The sequence below is a fragment of the Pistacia vera genome, unplaced genomic scaffold (assembly GCF_008641045.1).
Source record: "Pistacia vera cultivar Batoury unplaced genomic scaffold, PisVer_v2 Contig39, whole genome shotgun sequence".
NCBI classification, from domain to species: Eukaryota; Viridiplantae; Streptophyta; class Magnoliopsida; order Sapindales; family Anacardiaceae; genus Pistacia; species Pistacia vera.
The window spans coordinates 942,997-948,852 of NW_022196212.1; the positions used below are offsets into that span (position 1 = coordinate 942,997).

Below are 5,856 nucleotides of genomic sequence, written 5' to 3' on the forward strand. Positions count from 1 at the left end.
GGAATTCTTCAATTTTTTTATCCTTTAACATGGCCACGGTTGTGTAAAACGACACGGGGTATCCCGTGTTGAATTCTTCTCAAAGCTTTCTTCTTCTTTGACTTAAGTTTTTCCCAAACTTGTTTCTTGTTCTGACGATAACAAAATAAAATAAAATAAAATAAAATAAAAAATAAAAGGCATCAAAGAATTGAAAAAAAAAAATGCAAAAAATTTAACAAACAAAATAAAATAATTGTAGATGAGAAAAAAAATTATAGTTCTAATTTAAAGTCGTTAGCTTGACTTTCTCTGCTTTCTTCATTCAAGAAATGAGGTAGATGCGGTGTTTGGATCGGACCGTCCTCCAACATATGCTTCAAACGGTGTCCATTAACTTTAAATGTCTCACCTGTCTTTCCATGGTAGATCTCAATTGCTCCAAAAGGTGTTGCCTAAATTACCTCATATGGACCTATCCATTTTGATTTCAGCTTTCCTGGGAAAAGACAAAGACGACTATTGTAACGAAGAACTTGTTGTCCCGAGTCGAACTCATTTTTCACAATGTGCTTGTCATGCCATTTCTTTGTCTTCTCCTTGTACGAACTAGCACTTTGTATGCCCAATGACGAAGTTCATTTAGCTCACTCACCTGCGAAAGATGTTTAGCACCTGTACTTTGCACATACAAATTCATAAATTTAGTAGCCCAATAAGCTTTGTGCTCTAATTCTGCTGGCAGGAGACATGATTTTCCAAGTACTAACCTAAAAGGTAACATAACTATAGGTGTTTTAAAGGTTGTCCTATATGCCCATAAAGCATCGTCTAACTTTGTTGCCCAATCTTTTCTAGAGGCACTAACAGTCTTTTCTAAAATTCGTTTTAGCTCTCTATTAGAGATCTCTACTTGACCACTGGTTTGGGCATGGTAGGGAGTGGCTACATTGTGTGTGACTCCATATTTCTTTAAGAGTGCATTAAATTGGTGGTTACAAAAATGCTTCCCACCATCACTAATGATTGCCTTAAGAGTTCCATATTTAGTGAAAATATTCCACCTAAGGAATTGGAGTACTATTCTAGAATCATTAGTTTTGATGGCAATTGCCTCCACCCGTTTAGAAACGTAATCTACTGCCATAAGTATAAAAGCGTTCCCATAAGATAATGGAAACAGTTCCATGAAATCAATACCCCCAATATCAAAAATTGCACATACCAATATATTATTTAAAGGCATCTCATCTTTCTTAGAAATATTACCCGTTCTTTGGTAGCAATCACAAGAGGATACATACCTTTGAGCATCTCGAAACATAGTGGGCTAATAAAAACCTAATTGTAACACCTTTGCTAATGTGCGATTCGCCCCGAAATGCCTCTAGTTTCTCTATCATGGGAATGACTCAAAATAGCTCCAATCTCTTCTTTCGGTACACATTTTCTGACAACTTGATCTGCACATAGTTTGTACAAGGGTCTTCCCACAAATAATATTTGACGTCAACCAAGAATTTCTTCCTTTGCTGGAATGTAAAATGCTTTGGGATCCAGCCTCCTACAAGAAAAATAGCCCAATCAACAAACCATGGAGATTTAGAAAAAGAAGAGTTAAAGATAAAATCCACTCATCAAGAAATTTTGCACTAATATCTCCCTCTTCAAGGATTGAATTTCTGTCCCTTTTTGATATTTAATCTCCAAATGAAACTCTTGAAGTAGAAGGACCCATCTGATAAGGCATGGTTTGGTGTCTTTCTTAGCAAAGAGATGTTGTAGAGTTGCGTGATCTGTGTAGACTATGGATTTCATGCCTATGAGGTATGATCTAAACTTCTCGAATGCGAAAACCACTGCTAGTAATTCCTTTTGGGTTGTTATGTAGTTTAGTTGTGGACCATTTAGGGTATGACTGGCATAGGATATGATCTGAAACATTTTGTCTTTCCTCTGACTGAGAGCAGTACCGATGACATAGTCACTCGCGTCACACATAATTTCAAAGGGGCTGTTCCAATCTAGTACGACCACTATTGGTGCTGTCACCAGCTTCTCCTTTAGCAACTTAAAGGCTTGCAAACATTCAAAATCAAAGTTAAATTTTACATCCTTGGTAAGAAGATTATATAGAGGTTTTGTAATTTTTGAGAAATCCTTAATAAATCTTTATAAAATCTAGCATGGCCAAGGAAACTTCTGACTGCTCGAACTGTCGTTGGGGGAGGTAATTTTTCAATCACTTCCACTTTTGCTTTATCAACCTCAATCCCTCGCTCAAAGATCTTGTGTCTCAGCATTATACCTTCTCATACCATAAAATGACACTTCTCCCAATTCAGCACAAGATTTGATTCCTCACAATGCTGTAAAACTAACGAAAGGTTATGCAAACAAGATTCATAGGTTAGTCCATACAACATAAAATCATCCATGAAGATTTCTAGAAATTTTTCAGTCATGTCAGAGAAAATTGCCATCATGCAGCATTGGAAAGTAGCTGGCGCATTACATAAACCAAATGGCATACGTCAATAAGCGAATGTGCCATAAGGATAAGAAAATGTTGTTTTCTCTTGGTCCTCTGGAGCAATAGGAATTTGATAATAACTAGAATAACTATCAAGAAAACAATAAAATTTATTACATGCTAATCTTTCTAACACCTGATCAGTAAATGGCAATGGGAAATGGTCTTTTCTAGTGGCATAATTTAATTTTCTATAGTCTATACACACACGCCACCAAGTTACCATCTTAGTGGGGATAAAATCATTATTTTCATTCTTCACTACAGTCATTCCCCATTTCTTAGGCACTACTTGCACATGACTTACCCAATTACTATCAGAGATAGGATAAATAATACCTGCATCGAGTAGTTTTACCACTTCCTTTCATACCACTTCTTGCATGGCAGGATTTAATATCATCTGTGGTTGTATTGTTGGCCTGAAATTCTCTTCCATGAGGATCTTAGGCATGCAGATGGAAGGGCTTATTCCCTTAATATCAGCAATTGTCCATCCCATAGCCTTCTTGTACTTCCTCAGAATGTCTAATAATGACTTCTCCTCCAAATTATCAATAAGAGATTCCTTCTCTAGCGCTTCAGCTTCTTCTCTCAAGCATGGTCTTCATCTTCTATTGTGCTCGACTCCATTAGACATCTCTCCAAAGAATCCTTCTGTAGAACTTCTTCTCTATGATCACCTACAATCTCACATAAACTATCAGAGTGAAAACCAGATTCAATATAAAATGCAGTAGGATTTTCATTGCTATATGGACATCAAACCCTATTTTCTCATCATTTAGTCTTAAGATTAATTTTCCTTGTTGCACATCTATCAGAGCACGAGCTATCGCCAAAAATAGACATCCCAAAATTATAGGCACCTCTTGGTCCTCCTCCATATTAAGAACTACGATGTCCACCGAAAAGATAAATTTGTTGACCTTTAACAAAATGTCTTCGACAATGCCTTTAGGTCACTTGATTGATCTATCAGTAAGCTGTAGCGACATGTTTGTCTCTTTCACTTCTCCAAGTCCTAGCTTCCTGAAAATTGATAAAGGCATTAAATTAATACTAGCACCTAAATCACACAATGCTTTATCAAAGAATGAATCTCCTAATGTAGAAGGTATAGTAAAACTCCTTAGATCTCTTAGTTTAGGAGGTAATTTATTTTCTAGTATGGCACTGCATTCTTTAATGAGCATAATTGTCCCATGCTCCTCGATCTTTTGCTTGTTAGAAAAGATGTCTTTTAAGAAGTTTGCATAGCTAGACATCTATGCTAAAGCTTCAGCAAATGGAATATTTATTTGCAATTTCATAAAGACCTCTAAAAACTTTGAACATTGTTGATCCAACTTATCCTTTCTAACTCTATCGGGATAAGGAAATTTAGATACATCTTTTTCAACAACAAAATCATAATTTGACGTACCTTTTCCTTTACCACTTGCAATTTCCTTTACCTTAGTCTCTATCTCTTTTTCTGAATTTACTTTCTTTTCTTCAGTAGAGACCGATACCTCAACTTTACTTTCCACTCTCTTTTGCGATTCTTCTTCTCCAATCACTTTTCCATCCCTCAAGGTTATGGCCTTACATTGCACCTTTGGGTTCTTTTCGATGCCACTTTGTAAATGCCCTTGTTGTCAACCTGAAATGATATTGGCCAATTGGCCAATTTGAGCTTCTAAATTCTTGATGGAAGCCTCATGATTTTGAATTCTTGTCTTTGTAGTACTTAGGAACTTTGCCATCATCTCCTCTAAATTTGATTTCTTCTCTTGAGATTGAAAACCTGGCGGTGGAGGTTTCACTTGATTGTTGTTACTCCTAGAGAAATTTGGGTGATTCCTCCACCCCGAATTATATGTTTTACTTTATGGATTGCTATTAGGCTTGCAAAAAATTTGAAACATAGTTAGCTTGATCAGGCATAGAATTAACAGCAAACATGTTACTTGACTGAGACTCATGGTTAGGGCGATCTTCGCCACAAAAATCACACATAGAAGCAACTATTGTAGGTTTTTGTATTTGAAGTCCATCAATCTTCTTATTCAACGCCTGTATTTGTGCTGCCAAAGCTGTGATAGCTCTATGTTATGAACACCTGACGTTCTTCTACAAGCAACCTCTCTAACAGCCATTGATAAGAATTTGAAACCATTTCCTCCAGCAATTCATAAGCTTGGTTTGGTGTCTTATTACCTAAAGTACCACTCGCAACAACATTGATCATATTTCGGACTTCACTATTAAGACCATTATAAAATGTCTAGACTTGCAGCCAAACCAGTAATTCATGGTGGGGACATCTCCGGAGCATGTCCTTTAACCTTTCCCATGCTTCGTATAATGACTCTGTATCCACTTGCACTAACATAGTAATATCATTATGCAATTGTGCAGTCTTTGTAGGAGGAAAATACCTACTCAGGAATTTTTGTGTCATCTGCTCCCAGGTTGCAATCGAGCCTGCTGGTAATGAGGTCAACCAACTCTTACCTTTGTCTCTTAATGAAAATGGGAACAATCTTAGTCTTATAGCTTCATTGAAAACTCCATTGTGCTTAAAAGTATCACAAATCTCCAGGAAATTTGCAATATGTAAGTTGGGATCCTTATGTGCCAAACCATCAAATTGCACTGACTGTTGAATCATTTGGATGATTGCTGGCTTTATCTCAAGGTGTCGGCATTGATCACTAGTTGTTGAACGCTTGATGCTGCTCCATTTAGAGATGGGGTAGAGTACTCATCCAGCGTATGAGTTGCTAGTGGTGTTCCATTATTTTGGTTATCGTGATCACCCATGATCTCCCTTTTGATTGCTCTCTCTTTCTTGCGTGAAAAGTGCGCTCTATCTCAAAATCAAATGCTAGTAAAATCTTTCCAGAAGCTCTAGTCATACACTAGCAGAAACACCTATTGGTTTCCAATAAAAACAAACAAAATAATAATTAAAAAAAAAAATCTCAAAATAACAGGTAATCTCAAAATAATTGCAAACAATCTAATGATCCTTGGCAACGGTGCCAAAACTTGATGCGACTAAATCAACCCTAGCAAATGCACTAGTCATGTTCAAGTAATAAAGTGATGAGTTTCAGTATCGTCCCACAGAGATCAAAACAATTATTCGTAATTACCTAAAACTACCTATACATTATTTGAGAAAATGAATTTTAGAGTGTAAAACTAATAGATTAAAAATAACTGAATTAAAGAAATAAATAATGTGAAGAACTTTGCAGTATTAATGAAGTTAGGGTATATATTTCCCCCTAATTATGCTTGACAACCACTCTTAATACCTGTTTGTGCTATGAATTGGTAGGATTCTTCTAAGG

The 5,856-nt window shown here is 36.3% G+C and overlaps 1 non-coding gene across 1 annotated transcript; it reads left to right on the forward strand.

Moving 5' to 3' along the window:
• The first annotated feature begins 4,803 nt into the window (after window positions 1-4,803).
• On the forward strand, window positions 4,804-4,909 carry LOC116141050. Its single transcript, XR_004129730.1, has one exon. It is a non-coding gene; the product is annotated as a small nucleolar RNA R71 (small nucleolar RNA).
• Window positions 4,910-5,856: the final 947 nt, after the last annotated feature.